Source organism: Gallus gallus, chromosome 7 (assembly GCF_016699485.2).
Source record: "Gallus gallus isolate bGalGal1 chromosome 7, bGalGal1.mat.broiler.GRCg7b, whole genome shotgun sequence".
Lineage (NCBI taxonomy): Eukaryota > Metazoa > Chordata > Aves > Galliformes > Phasianidae > Gallus > Gallus gallus.
Window position 1 is genome coordinate 16675656 of NC_052538.1, and position 25021 is coordinate 16700676.

At 45.1% G+C, this 25021-nt stretch overlaps 1 long non-coding RNA gene across 1 annotated transcript; it reads left to right on the forward strand.

Annotated features, from left to right (window-relative positions):
- Nucleotides 1–480: 480 nt before the first annotated feature.
- Nucleotides 481–24080, forward strand: LOC121111245. The gene is made up of 4 exons (XR_005861760.2): nucleotides 481–555; nucleotides 13462–17978; nucleotides 20389–20497; nucleotides 21323–24080. It is a non-coding gene; the product is annotated as an uncharacterized LOC121111245 (long non-coding RNA).
- Nucleotides 24081–25021: the final 941 nt, after the last annotated feature.

Consider the following 25021-nt stretch of genomic DNA (forward strand, 5'->3'; position numbering starts at 1 on the left):
CTTTGAAAACAACAACAAAAAAATCAAAGCGGTGGTATTCATCACAGTACCCGGCGGATGGGGATAGCCAAGTGCTGGTCAGGCTTTGGAAGTTCTGAAGTAAATGCTGTGTTTCCAGGCTGTCTTTGAAGCAGTTTTCTTGGCTTCTATCTGCAGGTAGTGCCAATTCCTGATCTATGAGAACAGGCACATATGGCAGCGTGTTGCATATTGTGAAATCAGTTACATGTGCGCTCTTGCCGCCATAAGCAGATGATGTGGTACGTGCCTGCTCATCAGAGCTCGTTACAGCTCCGTGCAGTTGCAGATTGCCTGTAGCATTTTATTTTCTGCATGCAAAATGTATGCGTTTGGCAGGGGAAAGCTTTATAAACCATATAGAAAACAAAATCTGCTGCTATTGCGAGAGCACATGCGATGCAGAAGTTGACAAAACGTATCTGAGCATGGGACATCACGTGGGGCTGCGGCATAGACATCTTCCTGCTTCGCTCCTTGGCTTTGGGCCCTGCAGGGCAGGAAATCTGCACAGCAGGAGGAGTTCAGATGGCTGAGGTAATGTGTGGGTATGTCTGAGTGCGGGTGGGTTTCCCTGGGGATGCTGATGGCAGAAGATCTGCCGGCACTGACCGGGGCTCTGTCCCTGCTCACCTGGGCTGCAGCACAGGAGGTGCCAGTTGTGCTGTGTGTGAGCTCAGTGCAGAGCTGACCCTGACCTCCTTCTCCTCCCCCCTCTGCTGGCAGCAGCACGACCAGCTCCATCACTGTGTCTGATTTAAGGCTGGGCTTGAAAGCGCCATGCTAAATCACTGCGCTGTCTGTATTGCTTGTCCCTACGTTATCCAGCTGTGTGTTGGTGAGCCCAGTGGCTGTGGCAGCACTCAAGGAAGATGGCAGGTTTGTGAGGGGACCTGGGAGAGCTGCTTGTGAGCACCTTCTGGTCAAGGACATGCAGAGGAGCTGTTGTGCGTAAGGTATGGCCCAAGGCAAGCACTGTGCAGCCACAAGTTTGGTTCCTGATCCTTAGAACCAGGGACAAGGGTGAGGCGTACAAAGGCATCCATTGAGTTCTGTTGATGGTAAACGTGCAACAGTTTAAAGGTCAATGCAGTCCTCCTTTTTGGCAGTCAGGGAGGCTGTTGTCCAGAACTGCCCCTGGCCGAAGGGCGCCCGCTGCTGCCGAGGGGCTGCACTGCCAGCTGGGCTGCAGCAGATGGAACTTTTGCTCACCTTTACAGATGGTGTGGAAAGCCGTTTAGCTGCCAAAGGGTTAAACTTCTGAAATGTGAATTGTGTGCAAAGTAGCCGAGTTTGGTTCTAAACCCTGCTTAAGTTTCAAAGCACAGCGTTATTGGAGGTAGCAACAGTAACATCAAACAGCCTTGATAAGATCAACAAATTACTAAGTATAATTGTTTGTGCCGGGGTGTGTGCAAGGAGATAAATAGCTCATAAATTAAACACCAGTGCCTGAGGGGAGTCATTCATGGATTCAGAGCTGTCCCAGCACTCTCAAGCAAAAAGTAATTTTCTCTCAGTTCGGTAATTATGCAATTGCAGATCTGAGATCAGCAATCAAGGCGAGGTGTGCTTGCAGGGCTGTAGGTTCCTTCGACTGGTGGAGCTTCCCATCCCTTGACTAACAGCGAAGTTTGTACTTGTCTCTGTAGTGCAAAACATCCTCACTGTTCTTCACTAGGACAACTCAGCCTCGCACTAAGAAAAGATTAGAATAGACCAGGGGTCAGTTTTTGCTGTTGCAAATTAGCAGCATTCTTGGTTTCGATAGAGCGGTACCGGTCCGTGCTGGTAGAAAACCTCATCCCAAACTTTAGGAGCATCAGCAGCCCCAGTCACTGCTGTCAGGCCCGTGCCTCTCCCAGCAGCACCCGGCTCCTTGCTGCCTGCTGGGCTCCTGCATTCAGCGGGGATGTCAGAGCCCATCCTGCCTTATTCATAAGGCCTGCGAGGATCCTGGTCTAATCAGAGTGCTCCTGAGGACGAGGAATGGTAATGTAATCTGTTATTATAGCAACATCATCTTGATCTGCTTTTGTTTACTAATGTTTAGCCAGCCACTAAATATTTTTCTGCTGAATTCAGATAGGCATCATGCTGAGAATCCGTATTTTTGGAAATGCTGTGTAACTCCCACTGCTGTTCAGCAGTAGTTGCTGTTGGTACAACATCCCAGAGACAACTGGATGTAACCTACAGCCCTCCTGGCCACGTGGGCCTTAAGCACCCTTCACTGTGTGTTCAAGGAGTTTCGTGGTGCGTGAATAATTTGGAGTAAAGATGGAAAGCCCTGGGGCTGCATCAAAAGCAGTGTGGCCAGCAGAGCAAGGGAGGTGATCCTGCCCCTCTGCTCTGTGCTGGTGAGGCCTCACCTGGAGTACTGCGTGCAGATGTGGAGTCCTCAGTACAGGAGAGACATGGAGCTGTTGGAGCAGGTCCAGAGGAGGGACACAAAAAACATCCAAGGGATGGAACACCTCTCCTCTGAGGACAATCTGAGAGAGCTGGGGCTGTTCAGCCTGGAGAAGGTTCCGGGGAGATATGATAGTGGTCTTTCAGCATCTAAAGGGGGGCTATAAGAAGGAAGGAGACAAACTTTTAGTAGGATGTGTGAAGATAGGACATGGGGAAATGTTTTCAAAGTAAAAGAGGGAAGATTTAGGTTGGACATAAGGAAGAAGTTTTTTCAATAAGGCTGCTGAGGCACTGTAACAGTTTGTCCAGAGAGGTGGTGGATGCCCCATCCCTGAAGACATTCAAGGTCAGACTGGATGGGGTTGACCTGGCTGTAAGTGTCCTTGCTCGTTGCAGGGGAGCTGGACTAGATGACCTTTAAGGGTCCCTTCCAACTCAAGCAGTTCTATGGATGAAAAGCTGGACATGAGCCAGCAGTGTATGCTTGCAGCCCCAAAGGCCAACAGTATCCTGGGCTGCATCAACAGACGGGTGGCCAGCAGGTTGAGGGAGGGGACTGTCGTTCCCTCTACTCTGCCATTATGAGGCCCCATCTGGAGGGCAGCCTGATCTGGAGTGGGGCAGCCCTGCCCATGGCTGGAGGAATGGAAATAAATGATCATTAAAGTCCCCTCCAACTGAAGCCATTCTATAAAAGTCTGGAACCACACTGGGTACGGCTCTCATAGGATGCTCCAAAGATACAGTGAACAGGTAGAAACAGGACAGGTACAAAATTACCGCACGAACGACAGTCGTCTTCTCCCTTAAGTAATGCTGCCTTCCTCGTGGTATCTCTGTCCTGGTCCCAGCTCTGCTTGGAACCTCATCCCCAGGCAGAGATGCTGCCCTCCCTGCATGCTGTCTCAGGCTCCCTGCCCTGACGGCTGGGGGTCAGCCCCGGCAGATGCCATTCTGGGAACAGAAGAGAAATGTTTAATTTATGTTTACTATTTAGGGGGAAAAAAGCTGTGAGCATGCTCTTTTATTCCAAAATAAAAATGCTGTAATGACTGGAGCATTTAGCGCATTGGGGATGTCATTGTTTTCAATTACGAGCCATTCTGATGGGAGAGCACAGATTCTTAAGCTGAATGGAGATTTGTGCTGCAGCTATTTGTGCCTTTTAAAACATTTTCTTTACTACTTTAAGAGAAAACTGTAAAATGGCAATAATGACATATTATTACAAGTAAATTACACTGTAAAATAGCATTAATATTGCAGTTGAAACCTAGAATTTGAAATAAGACAGAAATATTCATTTGCACACGGCTTTTGTTCTTATCAAAAGTGATTTGGATTAGGAGCAGGATTTGCGCAGTGCTCGATGCTCAGTGGCCTGACTGTGCTGCCTGCCCCTCGCAAAGGGAGGTGCTGCATGGGGAGGGCCTGCAGGGGAGAGCCCTCTGAGGGTGGCAGGGATGGCTGTCTTCAGGTGCTGCACTGGCACTGTAGGGTGAGGAATAAAGGAAACCACGTTGCCTTGATTTCAGTGTCACTCCTTTAAGGAGATTGGAGATCACTCTGGTAGTAGACTGCACTTCAGTCACCTCTCTTGGTTGCTCTGCCATCACTACTTGCTCATGTGTGTTACTGCCTTTCCAGTTCAAGGTTCCATTCTACGTGTAACTGCGATGAGCTCCCCAAGGAGGTGCTCATGGCTCTGGGCCTGGCACAGCTTGGGTTGCATTTGGGTGGTGCTCTCAGCATAGGGATTGAATGGTCTCAGGTGGAGCCAAGAGTAGTGCTTGTGGGCCCCTGCCAGTGCGGAAGCGATCATCACGTGGGATGCACTATGTTTCTGTAAGTGGAATTTAGTGGAGAGTCACTGGTTTTGATATAATCCTTTGCATTAGTGAAATGCCTCCTGCTTTGTTCCCTTTGGGTATAGGAGGGGATGTAGGAGTAGATGCTCTTTGTTTGAAGCTGTTGGAAAGAAATAGTCCTCAACTGGTCAAGGAGGTTTTGAAAATAACATTTCAACACATTTTGTCCAAGTTATGTCATCATAAAAATGAGCAAATAAGCAAAAATGAGCATTGAGAGGTCCTGAGATAAGAGACAGGAAATCATAGAGTCCTTTGAGTTGGAAGAGATCCTTAAAGGTCACTTAGTCCTTTTCAGGTCTTCCACACTGAGAGAAGACTCCTTATACTTCATATCTGAAATTGAAACAAACAAACAAGAAGGCAGTGAATGTGTCACGTCTCAGGCTTGGTTTGGTCATGGTTTGACAGTAAATGTAACTTTAATAATCCCACTGTATTCAGTGAAGCTGTTCTGTTCTGTGCTTTAGAGCTACATATAGGCTTAAGTCTTCACCTAAAGAGGAGTCCATTTTCATAACCAAATTAAGGATATTTGTGTTCTAAGTCTTAGTTATTCCAGTTCCTTAGATTGGGATCAAAGATGATTTTCGGTGAGAGAATCAGAATAAATTCATGTGTCTTGATTATATGAATATATTTTTAAATTTGATATTTACCAATGATGAGGGGGTATGCAGGAAATGTGTTGTAAACATTTTAATATTGCAGTATTACTGCATATTTAAAGACTTAAGGATTTTGCTCGTTGGCTGGGTTTATGGGGGCTGCAATACCGGCTGTGCATTTGTGCTCTCACTTCTTCATAAATCCATGGAAACTTTTCAGAAAAGTTTTAACTACAACATGTCAATGAACTATAAAGAAAAGGTTTGTTTTGTATATACCCTCTTTACCTGAGGTCCACGGTTAGGTTCTGCGTTAGAGCTTCTTGCTCTCATGTGCTCAGTTTGTGCTTTTGATCATGCCACTCTTTGCACAAAGCGGAGAGAATTTCTGCTTCATAAAGAGGAAAATACAGACAGGTTTTGAAGTCTATAGAAATGCATGTTTGCTCTTATTTTTGAGGCAGGGGAATGTAGGGTTTAACATCTCTGCAGTTCTTCCTAGGTCTCTGTGCAATCAAAGTTTCCAAAGAGGACTTAATGGGGAAGAGAAATCATTTGGTTGTGGTGGCGATGGTATATTCGATACATTTTCCTTTAAAGGCTGTACATTGATAAAAATAGTAAGTAACCTAGTCTACTCATAACAGCTTCATCTTTAAGTTCATGCAAGTTTAGGGAGCTGTAAGTGACTAAAAGGATGAGTGGCTTAAGATTCACTGAGTGATACTGCAAATACAAGGACTGAAATACCAAAGGAGTAAAGGATATATAGACCTTTGCCCATTACATCAAGAAAATGAAAAAGTTAGGAAGGGGGAGGGGGATTCCTGTGTTATATTTTTCAAGTCCTACTCCAAAAGGGGTAACCAGCCCATTAGTATAGGTGCCAGGAAGCTCGCTTTTGTGACATCTCACCAAACACACCTACTTTGACTGGACCACAGAAAGATCAATCCTGTCTGAAAACCACCCATTACCTAAGACACCTAATTTATATTAGAAGCTCTCTAAAAGGCACTGTCTGGCCCCCAACCTCCACTTCCAATGATAAAGAGGATGTTTTACGCCGTATGTGACACTTAATCAAAACCGATATTCTTTAACAAACCCTTAACCTCTACCACACAGGAGTCATATGAGGCCAAGGGACAAGACACAGATCCAGCTCAGGGTGGCATATCCTTTGATTAAGATGATACAGATTTCCCATTTTTATCAGGGTTACGGATTCTGGATATATCCCTTTTTGATTTGTCAGCATTAAATTTCAGTAGAGGTTCAAGCCAAAGAGAGACCAAGACTAGTTCTGTCTTCAACTGTGTATTAGGAGATAATTTCTCAGAATCCTCTGCAGTAATGATCCTCAGATCTTCTGATCTTTCTGTAAGCAAGTTTTTTTTTCTGGGAACCTGGATTTAAACTATGGCACAAACCTTGCTTGCATCTGGGTCCTTTCTTAAGGAGGAGTATCTAAATACACTTATTCTGCGAGCCCTGGAATGGACCTTTTTTCCTTCCCTCAGGTCTTTTTCAAAGAGACAAACCTTCAAGTGAGTTCTTTCACCCTCCCTTGGATTTCTGGGGCAGGAGGTTTTACTTATGGAGTATACAGTACTTCACATGAGCATTGCAAACTTCAGGGGGTTAGACAGTTTTCACTACCTGCAGTACATCGGATTCTCAGCTTAGTCTGCTTTACTCCAAGGTGATTTTTTTTTTGCATAACTCCTTGTCCTAGGACTTGTATGTGGCTGATTCGGGCTTGGATACGTCTCTCAAATTCCCTGATCCAGGGCAAAGTCTGGCTTGTTTTTTCCTCCTTCCAGTCAAAGGCTTAAATGAGGGGGATTGCGTTTTGTAGGAATAGAGATCTATTGAAATAAGCGCTACTCATTATTACTTGAAGGTAACACGCTGCTTGGTTGTTGGTGGGAAAAGGAGGAAAGAAGGCCGTGTTTGGGTTGTCAGATGGGTGTTTTTAAGCGGTGAAATGGCACACGTGTTCTGCACGGCTCTGGCTGGCACAAGAGCTGCCCGGTGCGGGCTCGCTTCTTTCAAGAGCGCAATACCCGAATTCAGCGCCTGGACGTGGTTTTTGTTTAGGCTGCTTTCCTTTTTATGGTCATTACTGATATATTTATAGGAGACGCTCTGTTTGTGAGAGCTGCCTTTCCCCTGCAGAAGCAAGGAACTCGCTCCCTCCTCGTGGAGAAGCCCAGATCATCTAAAACTCTCTCTAGCAAAAACAGAAAGATCGGATTTTGTGTGTCTCCAGGATTCCAAGGAAGAGAGGTGAGCGGGAAGCATTGATATTCAAAACTTTCAGGCCTTTCTATTTTTTTTTTTAACATCATAGAGGGGAAAAAAGGGCAATGTATACAGATCACTTTTAAGAGAGATCTTCAGTCTGGGAGAGACCTGTAATCATGTCGAATTATCTTTAAAGGCAACTTCTGTTTCATAAATGCGAAGCTGACAGGCAAAAATCTGGAGGACTGGTTCTAGTTTATGGCATATCACATACATCAAAGGTCAGTCTTTTATTCTTCTGTCCTTTGCTTTTTAAAATCTTCATTAATGAACAGAAACATATTCAAGGAGAAAGACTGTGATCTCAGCTGCTTGTTCCCAGCTCTTTACCCATCTTGACTTCTTAATCAGAAAATTAATTGGGCCTTGAAATCTTATTTTTTGCTAAATCTCTGCAGATTTAATCAGGGTGTTCTGCTGGAAGCAATCTTTCACTTAAGATTTCATAGCACTGCAGCTAGAGAAGCCATGTCATTTCCTGCATCAAAACTTCAAAGTTGTGGTTGCCTTTTAAACTAAGTATGTCCAAAGGGTCAGTTCTCCACTCTTTGCTGGAAGGGAAGACTCTCCCTTATTCCTGCTGCGGGTGAGTGTGCTCTACTGCAACGCAAACGAGTGAACTGCCAGGGTGTGAGGCAGAGCCCATACATGTTGTGTGCTTGGGTGGGCACTGCTGGCAGCGTGGAGGCTTTCTGAGGTCCTGGTTGGCCAATGCATTCTGCAGCACACGTGGTGGGACCGGCAGCTGGTAGGGAGCTTTTACCTGAAATGGAGGAAAGCAGAATTTGGTAACTCCATGGTAAAGCTGAGCATGTCTGAAACAAGACAGCAGCAGGTGGGATTTTTACTGTGGTTGTTCAGCTTCTGCTCAGAGAGCTTTCTGTCCCTCTTGCTTTGGCTTATTATCTTGATCTGCAGTGCTGATCCATATTGACTACAAAAGTCATTTTTATGTGTTTGAAACATAAAGAGATTTTGTGAGCTACCGTATGGACCAAGTGCCCATGTGAGCACTGCAGTCCCCGCAGCAAATCCTTCTGCAGGGGTGGGTGCTCCCCTGTGTGCCCTCCTTGCCCTCACAACTGCTGGGGTTTGGGACTCGCATTGCTTTGAAATTTGGGGTTGCACAGCAGTAAGGTGTCAAGTCTGTCTTACCTGTAACTGCGTATGGTTGGCTGTTTGTTACGTCGCAGTGAAGATTTTTGTTCTCTGCCTATGTGGGAGGATAGTTAATGTTTCCAGATCTCAGGCTTTGCTTTTGCAGAAATTTGGCTCCATAGTTCACAGGACAAACGTGCCTCTAGGGGGCCAGAGGGCTGGATTAAGGCATTTAACAGCTTGCTCAGGTTGACTTTCCATATGGGGTCAGTTAAAAACTGTGCAGACCCGTGGCGAAGTGCCAGGTTGGTGTTTGTTTCTTTTTAAATTGGTGTATTTCAAAGAGGCTTATGAGTGATGGGGGAGGGAGGGATGGTGGCTATTTTTTTTTGGCTTTGTTTTAACCCCCAAATTTGTTCCCACTCTTAAGTGCATTGCTGTGTGATGGGGTCACCTTGCTTGGCAGCACCGCAGAAGCCCAAGGCCCATCTTGGGCTCCTTCAAGTGGAAATCAGCTCCTGCTCGCTGGATGCAGGGACCAACCCACCGTGCTGCCATCCCATGGCTCCTGGCATGTGCTCCCTGCTTTGCAAGGGAAATTGAAAAAGGTAAGAAACCCAGCACCACCTGTCTGTTCCAGCAATCTCAATACCATCCATGGTGCTTGGCCTTCTGTTTGTGTTCACAAACATTAATAAAAAAAAGACTTTCATATTTGCCCAGAAAGCAAGCTGGAGCTCATTATAGCTGCGTGCTTTATGAGAGCTTTAAAGTGGTGACTATGAGATACCTGTTAAAACTTTAACAGAGTGTAATTAGATCCAAGTTGCCTGTTTTCTGAAAAAACATACTGCATTTTCAGCCCTCTGATTAGAGTCTAATAGCAAATGCTGAGAGCTTTGAGAAAATTCAGGAGTGAAAATACAAAACAGCTTGTGTCGCTGACTACGAGAGGGAAAATAACCACAAGGCTATGTGGGATGGTGGTGGCAGGCCAGCATCACTACTTAGAAATCAAATCCCCAAACTGCTTCTTGGATTCCCAGCAGCTTATTGCAGGTGCCTGGATTACTATAGGCTTTGCCAGCACCTCTTTGGGCCAACACCACCACAGTGATAGCACGAGCCTGGTGGGGGCTTGAGGAGGGCTGCCCTGCTCCAAGTATCCAAACCTCGTCCTGGGTCAGGTGAGTGGCCAGAAATCTGATGGAACTGTTGTGGGAGGGTTATGGTGGCTGGTGATGGCTGGGTTGGCCATGCAATTCCAGCCCTGTTTCTCCACTCATCCTGGGACTCCTGGCCTCTCACTGCATAAAAGTGCACAACTAAAGGGGAGAGAACACTTTCTTTTGGTGGAAAAAAACAGGTGAATGCTGAGTACCCGTGCTATCAGTTGCCAGTTCACCATGGTATCTCGGTGCAGAGGAGCAGCTGCCCTGCCCAGGCTGCTGGATGAAGCATCATGCAACACTGGCCGCCGTTGTGCCAGGCCCCGTGCACCTGCACAACTTGAGGAGATGGCTGTGAGGATCTCTGTATCCCCACCACACGCTTTCTTCCCCTTCCACTGCTAATTGGCACTTTTTACCCATTTTTTTCTTTTTGCACGTGGAGTGTGTTAGTACAGGATAGGGTTATTATCAAATTAATTAGGAGCTCCCTCAATTATTCCTGCTGTGCCTGACGGGCTCTCCCCACTCCCTCTGATGGGCTGATTGGCTCCTGCCAGCGCCTCATCTCCGAACAGGGGAGCACTGCTGCCGGCTCCTTGGTGGCAGCCGCCTGGCCTTGTCCCCTCTGTGCTGCTTGCTGTCACCCAGCAAACCCTGGTGCCAATAGGAGCTCACACACAGCTGACAGGGTGCAAGCGGCCGCTCTGACCTCAAGGCAGCCCCTGTGTGATGGCTTTGGGCCTTGTCCACAGCTCCTGGGAGAGAGGAAGGGGATGGCAGCAGTGGGTGAGTGACTCCACTCCTTGCTCATGTGGGTTTCCAGGGACAGCCCCCTGGGGCTTTCAGAGCAGGATGGGGGTTTCTACGTTGCGTCTCGTGCCACACAGGCAGGCAAAGCCAACCAAGGCAATCGGGGTGCTGAGATTGGCTTAATTGAGAAATGAGCAGATAGCTGTGTGTCAGCGACTACACAGCTGATTGGCTGAGCCTATTTTATTTTGGACTAATTTACAGTTGTTAAATGGATTTGGAAAAGCCTTAATAGTGGTTATTAAACTATTGACTTAGTCTGACGTGTTCGGTGTAGTAATCCGTGCTCGTGCTTCTCGCTCAGAGGCTGCTGGCGCTGGGGCAGGTGTTGGTGTGTTGGCTCTGAGCAGGGCTCTGTGTGCAGCCCTCGTCCTGCCAGCCAGCGTGGGACAGCAGCACAACGCTTCCGATTTTATAGGGATCAGAAGCTGTGCTTTCCTTCCTTGTTGTTACAAATTCACTATCTGCACCTCTATCATCAGCTACTGAACATAGTTTAACTCCAAGAAGCACTCTCTTACGAAAAGAGGCTTTTCTTTTTTCCCACCTGTGTGGAAGCAGGCTCATTTTTCACCCATCTGTGCAATGAATAAGTTCAAGTGCAGTGCAGAAATGTTACACAGCCACTGGTACCAGCACGGGGCAGGCCGTGCTAGGACTGCAAAGCACGTGCTTTGTGATGCTTGGATGAAATCCCTGCAAATGAACAAAACTACATGGCTCCAATTCATCACGTTTCCTGTCCACAGGTGATGTATGGACTATTTTTCTTCCTTCTTGGTTTAACCTCTAATACGTTGATGGTGCTAAAGGCTGCTACCTGAGTACCTGCAGGCACACTCGGTGGGCAGGTGGAGGTGTGTTAGGAGGAGCAGAGCTTTCCGACTCTCCAACATGTATGTTTGTGACTGAACTCCAGTAGAAATAAACTAGGAAAGAGGAATGCTAAGCAGCCAGATTAAAAGCAAACAAACAAATCCAAGCAGTAAAAAAAATAATGCGTTTTCCTCTGTCTCCCTTCACTCCCTGGACTAGGGCAATGTCATTGTTTCATTGTTGCCTGGTTAGCCAGAATCCCTTCCAGGAGAGCCAGGACGTGCATTTTGAGGTATAACAAACAAACAAACTACTGTGCAGAGCCTACCCTGCTGTCCCCACTAGTTTTCAAAGAAAAAAAAAATCAAGACTACTTTAAAATATGGTAAAAGGGCCATGGAGGTCAGAGGCTGACGGGCTCCCTTTGTGGGTCAGCTCTGAGGACTGCTATGCTGCAGCCGGGGGCTGCAATGTTTTTATTCCCCAACCTCTGGTCTGATCGCCGCTTTGGAAGCGGCCCTTCGGTCAGAACGAGTCATTGAACTGAAAGGGGGTTTTTAGGTTGCAGCGGAGAAGAAAAAAGCCCTATTCAGTAACAATTACAGAAATGGCATGAGGTTCACTGTCAGGAGTTCTAGTCCCAGTGCCCACACACAGCCCCGCTTCCAGCTTCGGCAAAGCCCGGCTGAAAATGGTGCTGGGCCTGCTTAGAGACAGGACCGCCTGGAGTGCTTCCTGACATGCCAGTAGTAGCACCATGGCACTGCCAGCCTCGCACGTGGCTAAGGTCGGATCAAAAGGCTTGGTTTCTGGCTGTGTTCCCATGCTTTGTGCGTGCCCTGGCAATGCAAAGCCAAGTAACAGCAGTGACAAAACCTGCCCCATCACAGCCCTGCCCTCGCACCTCTTGTGCCTCGATACGCTCTGCTGATGCAGGAGCACACCTCTTGTCTCTTAGCAGAGAGAAGAGCTGTCCTGAAGGCTTGGGTGAGAACTGAAACCACAGACATTGGGAACAGTCCCAGGAAAACTTTGGTTTTATTTATTATTTTCAGTTAATGCATCTGGACATTTTTGCTTCCCTTTGCTTTTCTATCAGTGGTTGTTAGTGCTTCTACTTTCTCACTTAAGTTATGCTACAACTGGTTTTCAGTCTTAGACTCGAGAGATATTTCTGTGTTTTGTGTATATGAATACACTTTGAAGAAACATATATATGTGTATATATATGTTATATACATGCTATAACTGGGAGTTGCTGCTTTTGACATGCGTAGCTATTGGATAGGATCGTTCGAGTTGGAAGGGACCCTTAAGGACCATCTAATCCTACTCTCTGGCTCTGAACAGGGACACCTGCTGTTGATCAGGTTGCTCAGAGCATGATCCATCCTGACTTTGAATGTTTCTAAGGACATATCTCCAATAGTAGAAAACAACTTGGCAGCTTTCTATTGCAGAATGGAAAGTTCACGCACAATTGTAGGGGCTCCATGTATTTCTGAGCTGTGTCATACCACTGTATTGCCCCTGAAGCACCCTATGTGAGGGTGCTAATCTAGGTAGGTTATGTCAGCTGTGGGAATTCAGTCCCAGAAACAAACCTTTGCATCTCTTGGAACAGCTGGAGAGGCTCAGGTCCACTCATCCAGCTCAGAGTGGACACGAGGAATTTGGATTAAATGCAGATGGAGTGGGGATTTTGTCAGTGACAGAAGGGGAGGAAAACACTGAGCTACAACTGTCTGAATGCAAATATATGGCATCTGTGTACCTATTCTGACTTGAAAGTACGAAAATCATAAATATGCTATAATGCAAGAGGCAAAGCATATGTGAAGGTAACGATATCCCATTACTTCCCCTACAGAAAAGAATTTTCATAACTCATTCATACTCAGTTGAATAAATGCTAAGATTCACTGCTGGCTGTTAATTATCCTTCACAAAGACCTGGTTATTGTGTTCAACCTCAGTAAAGGCACAGTTGTTATTGTAGCGTACATAGAGAGAATGGTACCTAAGGGAGAGAGGAGGAAACAGGCTCGTGCAGGATTTTAACAAGGAGCGCTGTGTTGCACAGAAGGGAATTTGTAGGGTGGGGTTTTGATATAATGCGCTTCAGGAAATGAAGCTTTTTGAAAAGACAAAAACCTTGCTGCGACTCTCTGCATTCATATCACTCAGAATTTGAAAGACACCAGACACTTTAAAATTACTGTTATTAAAAGGAATTTCGATGATGATTTTGTATGAAGAGGTAGAAGGCAGGAATTGGTCTGTCCATAATCATACCAAGGCAGGTGCACAGGAGCTCACGAGGCCCATCTCCATGGGGTTTTTCAGGTGCACGTGGAGGCCTCCATCCAAAGACTGCAGGCTGCTTCCACATCGGCAGGGCAAGGCGTGGGGGACTCATGGGAGCTTTTCCTGCAGTTCGCAGCGCAACAGCACTGTGGAAGAGCGCCAGCTGGAACTGCCATCTGAGCTGGGTGCCGTGCTGAGCCACCAGGACTCGTTGGACTTCAGAAACAGAAGGACTGGGAACAAAGGTAACTTCAGCGCAGTAGCGGAACCCAGCTTCCCTCCCCATTGCTTTTCCCCATTTCTCCTCTATATCCTTCTTTTCCTTTGTGCAGGGGACAAGTGGTTGCTTTATTGCTCCAAAAGTGCGTGTTGAAAGGAGAGAAAAAACATGTAGTTTCTGGTAGAAATATCGAGAACAAGAAAACTGAATATACAAAGCTAAAATAAGCAGAAGTACAACTTCTATAAATATCACGCGTAGCTAGGGATGAAGAGAATAGGAAGAAGATGTTGACAGAAGTGAAGCAAGAATTTTGGGGTGGGATACAAAACGATATGAGACAAAACATGAGCCTCTGGGCTGCCCTTCCCTGCGTGGCTCATTGCATGTCACTCTGGTAGCCCAGCAATTGTCTGCTCTCCAGTGCTTTGACAGAACTGGGAGGTCTCTTCTGCAGTCCCTCGTGGCCAATCCAGCGTAGTGGGTAAGAAAGCAGCATCAGAAGAGCTAGTGCACTTTGGAGTTGCTTGTGTCAAAAGATCAAGTCCTACCTAGGCTTCTTCCAGAATCCCAAACGTGGTCAGAGTGTAGCAGTGAAGTAAATTTTACCTTCTGGCCAACTGTTAGCTCTGTGTTTAGCGTTAAATTCTTGCTGACTTCAGTCAGAAACTGGTTTTCTTTGCCGCCACACCCCCCCCTTTTCCTCCCCCCCCATTGTAGTTAGTGAGACAAGCACCAGGCTCAGAGCAAGCTGAGAGATGCCTGCTGCTGGGCGGCCAGCAGGAGCTGTGGAGCATCTCTCCCATGGTGTGAACCACTTTGGTTTAGATCTGATATTTTCTGCTCAAGTGGTGTATGTGAACAAGCAGGATCCCAATGCATTTCCAGTATTTTCAGCTTGGGAAATTCGCAGTAAGACCATTTTTTTTCCTGTAAATCCTCTTGTTGCGAAGATTGGTTTTTGTGTTGTGGCATGCCCTGGGGGAAAAAGGGAAGTTTGTAAGTATTTCAGGGGTTTTAACAGTGTTACTTCAAACTGCATACTATCCTAATAGCTACTTGCAAAGTTCTTGTTTATTTGGGAACGACCTGTATCGCATCCATAAAACCATTAATGTTTAACACTAAAATATCTTGAGAAGATTTTATTAAGGATTTGTTTTTTCTGTTGATCTTTCTGAAAATAGCTTTTGAGCCCCTTTTGGCTCTGACTTTCCTGGCCCGCAGCTGTTGTCTTCCAACTATAACAAATGCACACTGCACCTCCTGAGGTCTTACTTGGAGCCTAAGTGGAAAAATAACCCTTAGTGAAATCCCGTTAGAGATGTGTTGTGCTCCATCTGTGGAGCTGGGGTATCAGAAGTGTGAAAGAAGGTTATTCTTTGGTTCCTGCGGGGGAGCAAGACTTGTCTTGTCTAGAGTTGCCTTCTAGGAACCATGTCAGTAAAGAAGAATGCTGGCTCTTCCCACTTTCTCAATTTTCAGATCACGTTTGTCAGCCTTATAGTGAAAGGATACTAAACTGAGTATACAAAACTTGCAAGATGGGAGTGATCAGCTGGCCAGCGTCGAAGGGATGGATTTGTATTCGTGTCTCAGCAGTGCAAGCATAATGGTAATGTTCAGGTACTTGGGCAAAGCAATGACATGGGCAGTGCCAGGGCTCTGACTGTGGATCAGTGACAATTCGCTCTCCCTCCTCCCCTCCACTTTTTCCTTCATTCAACCAAGCAGCATAAGTGCTTATTGCTGCAGAATGTAAGTGCTGCCTTGCAACAACCACATGCAACCTAGGGTACAGGCTTTTTTGGTATATACAAAAACCATCTTGTTATTATGACTGTCTTCGTCTAAGTATGCTACTCCCAGAGAAGAGTTACCATGTTCTTAGGGCTCAACGCACACTGCCATCAGACACTGCACAGCAGAATTGTCCTTTTGCTGGCACAGCCTTCAGTTTCAGCCTGAGTAGCAGCTCATCTGGCGTTTGTCTTCACATGTGAGAGAAAAACACCAAGACAATTGCTCTCTGCAAGTCAGAGAGCTGTTCAGATGAGCTGGGGTATCTGGATGTCTAAGCAAACCTGCATCAAAGTACAGAATGCCTTAGTGCCGTGTTATTTGTGTTTTTGCTTTTCACGTGTTGTCTTGCAACAGCAGGGGGTGTTTGCTCCAGGGCTGTGGTTTCCTGGTGCATGTTGTACCTTACCGTGGTTCGTGGTCACTCTGGTGGGTAGGAGCAGAGGAGCCCAGCTGGGATTGCCAGCTCTGAAGTGTTTGAGCTTCCTCAGCAAAGCCTGCATCAGCCTGAAGCGCACATAGCTTCTCTCCTGGAGGAGACTATGTGAAGAGGTGGGAGAAGGGGAAGATATATCCCTACCTGGAGTATAGGAAAGGGCACTGAGAAAACACCTGTAAAGGAAGGAATCTAAGCAGGGCCAGCATTCACGGTGCCAGGCTTCAGACACTTGGAACACAGGGTGTTTGGGCTGTGTAATAGATCTTCTGTTGGAGCAAAAGCAAGTAAATGTGTTCTAAGGGCATGGGTGAGGGGTGGAGATAGTAACTCAAAACATGTGCAAGGAAAACACAAAGATGAGATCAGCTGTGAGGGAAGGAGGCCAAAGTCTGGGTAAAAGTGGAAAAGAAATGAGGGAGGCAGAATAGGGAAAGTTATCCCGCCTGCTTTGACAGTTCAGGGACTAAAGCCACTGTACATGTCAACGGTTTAATGCAAGCAATGGATCAGAAACTATGTTTGTGTGAAGTAAACTGAAGTGACTCTGACATCCACACCTGTTACAAAATGATGGCGCTCTTCCTGGAATGGAAAGGGAAGTTCACACACTGGAGAGTGGTAGTGGTATAAAAAGTAGTAGAAGGGAGGGCTTTATTACTCTCCTAGTCATCCTTAACCCTTTTCTGATGGAAAATGTTGCATCAACTTAACAACTGTTCTCCTGCTGTGCATCCTGGGTGAGGGAGAGTGCGTGACGCCTGCGGCACAGCCTTGCCGTGGGTCCTGCAGGGAGCCAGCATGGGACAAAGCAGAATGGTGAGGGGCCTGGAGACCTTTCACGGCTGTGCCTGAAGCCCTGGTGGAAAGATAGACAGGAGAAGAGCTGGTAATGCTATTTTCTACACCAGAGTGCCAAGATAGTGTAACAAGTAATTTCTGTAACAGCCAGATGTGACAACAGCAGGAGCAGCAACTGGAAGACGCACAGTGCATCTGGATAAGGGAATTTTACATCTTTGTTTTGGTCACTGTTAATTTCTTCCTGTTCTTAATAATCATGCTGTCAAATGCCCCTTCCTTTCAGCAAGTGGGTGTGCAAGGAGCCACGTCGGCAGCCACGTGCGTGTGTGAGGAGCTGGTTGTATCTCACAAACCAATCTGGAGGAGTAAAGTGAAGATTTGCATGGCCACCAAGTCAGGCTGTGGGGCAATTTTGATTTAATTGTGTGCCATATATGGCAACGGGTATCATTGTATTTTTCAGCTTAGCTTTTTCTAACAGTTTTAGGTACCTCATGTGGGGAAAGCAGTATCTTTTAAAGAATGCATTCTATATTTGGTAATGATTCAAGGCACGAATGTGTCTGAAGGAAAAAGGCTTTTCAAGTGGAGTGCTGCTGGCTCAAAGGTTCCCCAGCAAACTCTGCCGGGCTCTGCCTCTGAGCCGGGCTGCCCTCTCCCTGGCCCGAGCCTTGAGGGATCAATTCGGAAACTGTTTGACACTCTGCACGATATTCTTCAATGGCCTCTTTCTTCTCTGGAAGAAAGATGCATGGAAATGTCAGAGAGAATTAACAGCTGGGATGAGTGGGTGGCAAGGACTGAAAACTGTACGGAGACGATTGAGAGGGGCACTGTCCCACAAGGAAGCAGCTACTAATACTGCACAGGTGGGTTTGAAAATATTGGTTTGGTTTTGTTTTGAAGCATAATACAGCCTTAAATTAAAATTAAAAAAAAAAAAAAAGTGGAAATGAAAAGTGGAAAAACGAGTTCTGAACAGGCTCTAATCTCCAGCCAGTATCTTGGCAATAGCACTGATTGACAAAATGTTGAGAGTGGCTTCTGTTAACATTCAGACTGAAAAGCACCTGGTTGGATGTAATGTCCAGGACTGTTATGATACACTTCCTATGCACGAATGTGTGGAATGGCCCAATGTGGGGTGCCTGGGCCCGGCGGTGGCTCTGCGGTGGGCTTTGCAGCTCCCCTTCAGATGCTGAAGCACCCAAGGGCACGCTGAGCTGCTGTGGGATTTGGAGCCGCTGGAGGACCCACAGCGATGCCTTCCATTGTTTGGCTTCTGCAGAGCTACAGGTAGGTGGCAGGGGCAAAACTTGGGTTGGTGGCACCAACTGGCTAATTGTGAAAGCACGCGTATGTGGGAAATGTACAACAGAATGGAAAAAGGTTTTCCAAAGAACAAAATGGAGCAGTGGAAAAATAACGAGGCAGTTATTCAAACCAGAGAACAAAGAAAAACGTTCTCGTTTTCTTCTTTGAGGTGGGAAGGTGGTGACCTATTTCTGCCGGGAGCATTGGTGTGCGACCTCTGGTGAAGCTCTGGGTACTCCTGCCCATCACAGTCATGTCTATGAAATGGGGGTAATTTCTCCCATGATTAACAGAGACTTTAGGAGGAGAACTTCCCTGGCTGTCTGAAGTACTCGCAGAGCACTAGCTCCCATTCTCATGAGTATCACTGAATTAGATAAGCCACGAGCCAGGATTTCAAACAGTTCTGGAGCTGAACTGTGTTGGTATCCAACAAAGAGCAAATGTTTTATACTGGGAGATAAGGATGTTTTGTTTCTCGCACTATAAACATGAAAATATTTGTCTTTGCAGATTAGCTGCAGCAGTGAAAATATTTCCCATAGTCACCAGTAGGGAGTTCTCAGACTGTTGATAGATCTGAAATGGTTTGAGAGAAACTGCAAAGTAGGAGTTGAGTTAAACACCAGATAGCGGGCAGGCAGAGGCCTTTCCACTCAGGGTACAGCAGGAAGCGTTCTCTGTCTCTTCTGTGCTTATAGTCAAGGTGGTGATGATCTCTGTATCAAATGTAGAAAACGGCAGATGAGATGATTATTAGCTCACTTTTGCACTTGGTTCTGGTGCCTGAGTGGCTGGCCTTATGGCCTGGAGAGAAATCATTAATGCATTTTAATTCTTACTGATTTCTATTTGGCAAATGGGATATTTAACATAGCTTTTACAGAAACCAAACTGGGCATCTTTGTACTGACAGTGTCAAACAAGTTGCTTTTCTCCATGGAAAGCCCAGAGGCAGATTACAAAGTTTCACAGATCCTTTGGAAATGGCTTAATTTTTTTCCCCTCTGGTCACTGCTTCCCAGCTTGCCCACTCACTGCCTGAAAACTGTGCAAAATGCTTGTAGCTGGGAGGCAAAGACATGTTTTGTTTCTTGTCAACACCGCCTCCCAGCTACCAGCACTGTAGTGAGTTAGAGATGTGGGTCCCAGCTCAGAAATCAAGCACATATGCAACCTTTAGTCCAGAGAGCTGTACTGCCCTGGGGCCTTAACCCCTTAGGGAACTGAGCAGCCTTCTTGCTCTCGCATAGAATTAACTTGCAGATTTAACTGACCTGTTTTATTGCATGTGTTTATGTTGAATTGTCTTACTATAGGAATTATCATCCCTCCGGGAATAGAATGGCAGACTTCAGCGTCACATAAAAAACAAAAAAATGAAAGTCAGTTTTTTAAATATTTACTGCTTCGGAGAATGTGCAGTTCCAACTTCCTCTGTATTTCTTTAAGTAATGAATGACAGTAGAAAAGTGACAAGCGGCTGCTCGTCTAAGTCATCTTATTGGAGGAAAATCAGGAACTGGCAGCTACAACGTACCGAAGAGAATAAATATTTATTTTCCCATAAGCATGCAAAATGTAACCACTTTAGAAGACTGTAACTCCATTTTATTGCTCCAAGCCTTGGAGATTCTTAGTGCTGTGCCAGCTCATCATTATTCTCCTGGTAACAAAAGATGAAAAATAAAGAAGTTCATTTAAACTATCTCAGGCTAACCTCAGATAGGTGTAGCAGCACTAATGGCAATAATGATGCCACACAAATCCCTGTCACTCTGTGATGAGAACGGGCACTTCTGTTTTTCCTGAAGTTAACCTTTTCGGGAAGAAGGAAATAGTAGGATTTGGCTGCTGGATTCATTCATTATCTCTCCTTCCTTTGTGCAGGGTGTGAAGGACCATGAATTGCAGCACTGCTAGGTATAGCTACAGGCACGGGGAGCCTATGTGCGTTATTTCCTGAGCTCTTGTGAGCAAGATTGCTGATCATGAGAGCCAAGTTGCCTTGCTGCCCAATATTACGAAGAGTAAAAAGTTCCTGGATGATATTTTTAGAGATGCGAATGAGCTTAGCAGAGGAGGAACTGAAGTGTGTGGTGCAAAAAAGAGTTAGAGATGAAAGATGAGGTACTGAGACCAGAACGTAAAAAGGAAGGCAGTCATCCGGGAGAGATTGGGAGTGCTGCAGTAAGGTAGTTTGTCCCCGGTTGTGTGACTGATAGGTGACAAACGTGCCACTCTCGGTGAGGTAAACAAGCTTTGTCAAACACACTCTAGCTGTGGGTGAGGAAAGGCAACCAAGGCACAAACACCACAGGTAGTAAGCATCATTTTGAATGCAGTGTGTTTGTTGGAACGGTACTGTTCAGACCTCCTCTCTTTCTTTCAGTTTTCCTTTGGCATCCAAGAGAGAAGAGATGTCAGACAGTTGATACCAGAGCTGCCACCTGACTCGTCGCTGAATGCCAAAGCACGCCTCTGTGTTCTACTTAACACTGGTAGGTCAATAGACTTTCCTCAAAGTCATTGCAAAAGTAAGTGTGCCACCTTCAGAGCTGGACAGCAATGGATTAGAAACACAACTTAAACCCAACCCGGGCACTCCTGTGATCTGCAGAGCTCGTGGGGCTTGGCTTCCCTTGGGTGATCTCTTACTTGGATTCTCCCATGTCTAGCAGGCTGGAGGCTCTGATTGCAGTTTTTCTGTGGGTGGATATTCATTACATCTTTCATCTTTGCAGCTTTCCCGGTGTTTAATAAGGGTTTAACTCAAGCTGCAGCGGGTCTCGTCTCCCTTGCTTAGCAGTCTGTTTTCATAAAATGTATAAGAATGTAATTTTTTAGAGCCTTTTATTGCTCCGTCAGATGTGGTTAAAACTGGCTGTTTGTTCTCGCTCCCCCTTCCTCTTTCATAACATGCAGGTATGCACATGCATGTATGTGTGCACGCATGCACACACACACACTGTTCATTAAAATCTACAAAGAGAGAATGATCTCAAAAAAAGTTTGAATTCCTATAGGAATCCAGGCTAGGAAAGAGAAGCGTTGTCATATATTTTTTTCCCCTGGGAGACAAAAAGCAGGAAGGTTGTTTGTTTTGCTGGGTTTGATTTTGGAGGCAGATAGAATATTCAATTACCTCTCTGTTTATGTATCGTGTTGCTGAAAATCTGGCCCTATTGTTGTGAAGGAAAAGATGTAGTGGAATTCTTGTCCTGGAATTGCACTCTGATGCTTATGCAAGGCACGCAGACTGAGCATTCAGTGCTCGAGTGGTCCTGCTGAGCCTGGGGGAATGCACGGGGAACTCTGTCTTGCAGTGAGATCCTGTCTCCATTAAATCTTCTGGAGTTCTGCCACGGATTAGAAGACGATTTACCCTTCATTTGTAAGTAATTAAGATGATAGTGGAGTTTCTGAATTTTCCAACTTTCTGAGAACAAACTAATAGCAGTGATCCACTTCAATAATTCAAATATTAATCGAGGCGTGAGAAACAATACATCAAAAAATAATTAAGCTTATGTTAATTAATTTTTAGAAATAGGAAGGACACCTGAGGCAAAGTGCAGACATTGGCAAGTGTCTTTAGATTGGGAAGGCTGTCTAGAGCAGTCCTGAAACGAAAACGGGTCAGAAGGACCACGAATGATGTGCAGCAGGGTCTGAGAAGTAACGTAATTATGGGATTGTCAGTGAGATGCAAAAAAGGCAACAAAGATGTATGGGCTTTTCCATAGCAGCCAGAGGTGAATCAGCAGTTAAAGGTATCTACTGTTATTTTATGTCAGCACCATCAGTGCGTTAATTGTTGTCATTATCAAGGCTCAAACGTGTATCTTCCAGTCTTAAGCTGAACTACTGACAGTGCTTTTACTGAGGTGTTTCTTAGATAAAATTTAGTAAAGTATCAGCTTTTTTCCTTACAGGTTTCTACAGCTGTAACTGGAATTTCACATCTCACCCAGGCTTCTCTTCCTTGGTATTTCTGATATAATTCTCCTCCTCTGTGGTATTTACTGCAGGAAAAGAAAGCTGAACCTACGTGTTACCATGGTCCAAATTTTAAAATTTTACTTCTCTGCACTGTGAAGACAGAAAAATCCGCAATGAACCATGAAACTTTCCACTTCCTCTTTAAAAGTTAATAAGTTAAAGGCACAAACCTCATTTGTTCTGCTGCTCTTCATGCTCATGCCTACTTTTAATGGCATTATGCTTGCAGCAAAAGCCACAAAGGTTTTATGTGCCACCATGGGCATGCCAGAAAGTATGCTGAGCAACACGGGCTCCTCGCAGGAGGAGAGCAGATGGGGGTCTGCCACCAGTGGCCCTGAGAGCTGCCAGAGCGAGCAGGGAATGCAGCTGGATTGTAACCCCAAGCCTCTTTCTCCTAGAGGGAGCCACAGAGTCCTGTTTGATCTCGCTTGGGCAACTTGAATTCAGATTGAAGTGACGTTATTTTTAGGAATCTCTCATCCCTCTAAAAATATTTCCTTTCAGAGTATATAATTCCTGCTATTAAGTTTTCAAATTTTCAGTAAACATATGTGCGTATATATATAATTTGCCACTCTCTTTCATTTCCACAACAGCCTAATTTCCTGCTATTGGTATTATTAAAAGTAAAATGCCAAATTGGAAGTGAGACAGAATTATGCCAGACAAGAAGTACATAACAACCCCCTTTTTTTTCTTAATCTTTTTCAGGTGAATCTATATTTATTTCCAATCCAACCTTGTGACAGGCTACGGAGAAGGATCCTTAGAGACCGTATTACTGATTCTGCAAGTCATGGTTATAGGTTTTTTTTCCCCTGAACAGTTATCTGAAGGATCCTATGTTTTGCTTTTTCCCAATTATTTCTGTAATTTAACTATATCTGCTTCAGTGATCCTGAAGGATAGGACTTACGCTTAAAGAGGATACTGATGGGGTCCAACTGTGTTATGTTTTAGGAAGCTTTAAAAATAGGTGTTTCTGATTTAAGTGAGGTGAAATGAAAGAGTTATCTCTCTACAGTGACATTACCTGCTAAGTGACAACTTATCAGCTTTGTGTGCCTATCTGATTTTTCTCATTGTCTTTCTTCAAGTAGGGAAGAGATCAGATGAATGTTTCCTCTTTGAAAGTAACAGATTTTGTTAATTAAAAATGTTCTTAGGTGAAATAAGTTGCCAACGGAATAAAAAACACACACATTTTACAGAGTAGATGTTACTACCATACTCTTTATTTAAAAGTACACACAAATAAAAACAAGACAATACAATTAATGGGGGAAAAAACATACGTAGCACACTGAAGTTCTTTAGTTGCACAGTTTAACGCTATAGAAATTACAACCAGCAGAATTAGTTTTCACTAACGTTACAGATAGTTCCTGTTTACTGGGTCAAATACTAAAAGATCCTCATGGACTTTGGCAATTGGCACAAAGTACAAAAATAATGTCACTTAGGAAGCTACAGCTGTAATGAATGAGGAATAATTTCTGACTAAAATGCAACATGACTCTTTTCATCCTAATTGCTTAAAAAAATTGTAAATAAAATGACTAGGCAATAAAAAATGTTTATGATGACTGTTCTCACACACAGGCATGTGCAGAGCTTGGACAGATCTCCTGTTGGCCTCATTCTTTGAAGATCTGTCACCAGTGTTTGAGAAGAGTCATGGCCTTTAGATGTGTGCATGGACTGGGTGATTAGACTACTTATTCATAGGTTCTTCCCCTTCTGCGGCTAGGCTGCATGCCTCACATCTTTGGTCAACTGCAGAAAGAAGCTGGAGCTGGTGTGTTACTGCTGTCAGCTGTACCGTCCACTAGTTTGAGAGGCCTTTCCTTATCCTATGAACAACTTCCACTGGATGCAAGTGCTTCAATGGAATCAAATGTCTCCCCTGTGAACAGCTGGATCCAGGTACTGGAGATTTCTCTTTGACCTTTCTTAAATGGAGTTGCTTAATTGAGACATCCAGGCAGAAACCAATACTTTTAGAATTGCCTTCACCATTTAAAATAGGAAAACTGCTAAAATCCAATTTTACCCTTAATAAATATTATTTGCCCTTTATAATGTTACAGTTGGATATTACTGCATTTGTACAGCAGACTAACACAGCCTTTGATATCCATGGCAGACCTACAGAATAGTAGACTTTTCAGATGCTCGAGTGCTATTTGCGCTTCTCTGGGTGCTAGAAATCCTGGCCTCTTGACAGACACTTCAACACAGCAATTTCCCGCATGGTCTGGCAACCTCGACACCCCAAACTAATCTACATTTTCCTGCTGAAGATAGTCCTACCCCTCCTCATTTGCTTCCACCCCTGAAGCCCTGTCCAGTCCTGTACCATTTGACACAATTTAGCTTGCAGTGCGGAGGAGTATTTTTGCAGAGTTGGTTTCCTAGCATATGTGTAAGTCAAGCTCATTGAGATGTCAGGTTAGCTCAGCTTCTGGTCAGACCACACCTACTGCTCGAGCCTGCTCCCACCTTACAAAATTTGTACTCTGGTAGCCATTCATCACAGGATAGGGAGGTGCTTTCTGGGGGATGGTGATACAACCCCAGCCAACACCTTCCTCTAACCATTGCTGCTTCCTTGACAATTTTACACTAGGCAAGGAATAATTTCTCTGTTCATGTTCAACAGAATGAACTCAAGTCAGGCAACTACCTCCAACTACCTTGTGCTGACAAACGAAACCTCTCAAGTCAACCTGCCAGTTTGTCCTGCAGTCCTGTCAAAAGATTCTATTCCTAAGCAAACGGGTCTATATGCGATGCAGAAATTGAGTGCAATCCCTATGAATAGCAGCTGAATCTCTTTTCATGTTTGCTAAGGTTTAAACTGAAGATGAAGGCCAACATTCAGGATGAGGTTGGATTTGAGTAAATGTGGTCTGATTCAAAACCTTGACATTATTTTGTTTTTATTTGGTACCACACAAATATTTTGTTTAAAAACCAGAACCATATGGCTCTCCAGATTTTACTGAAGTTGTTCCACT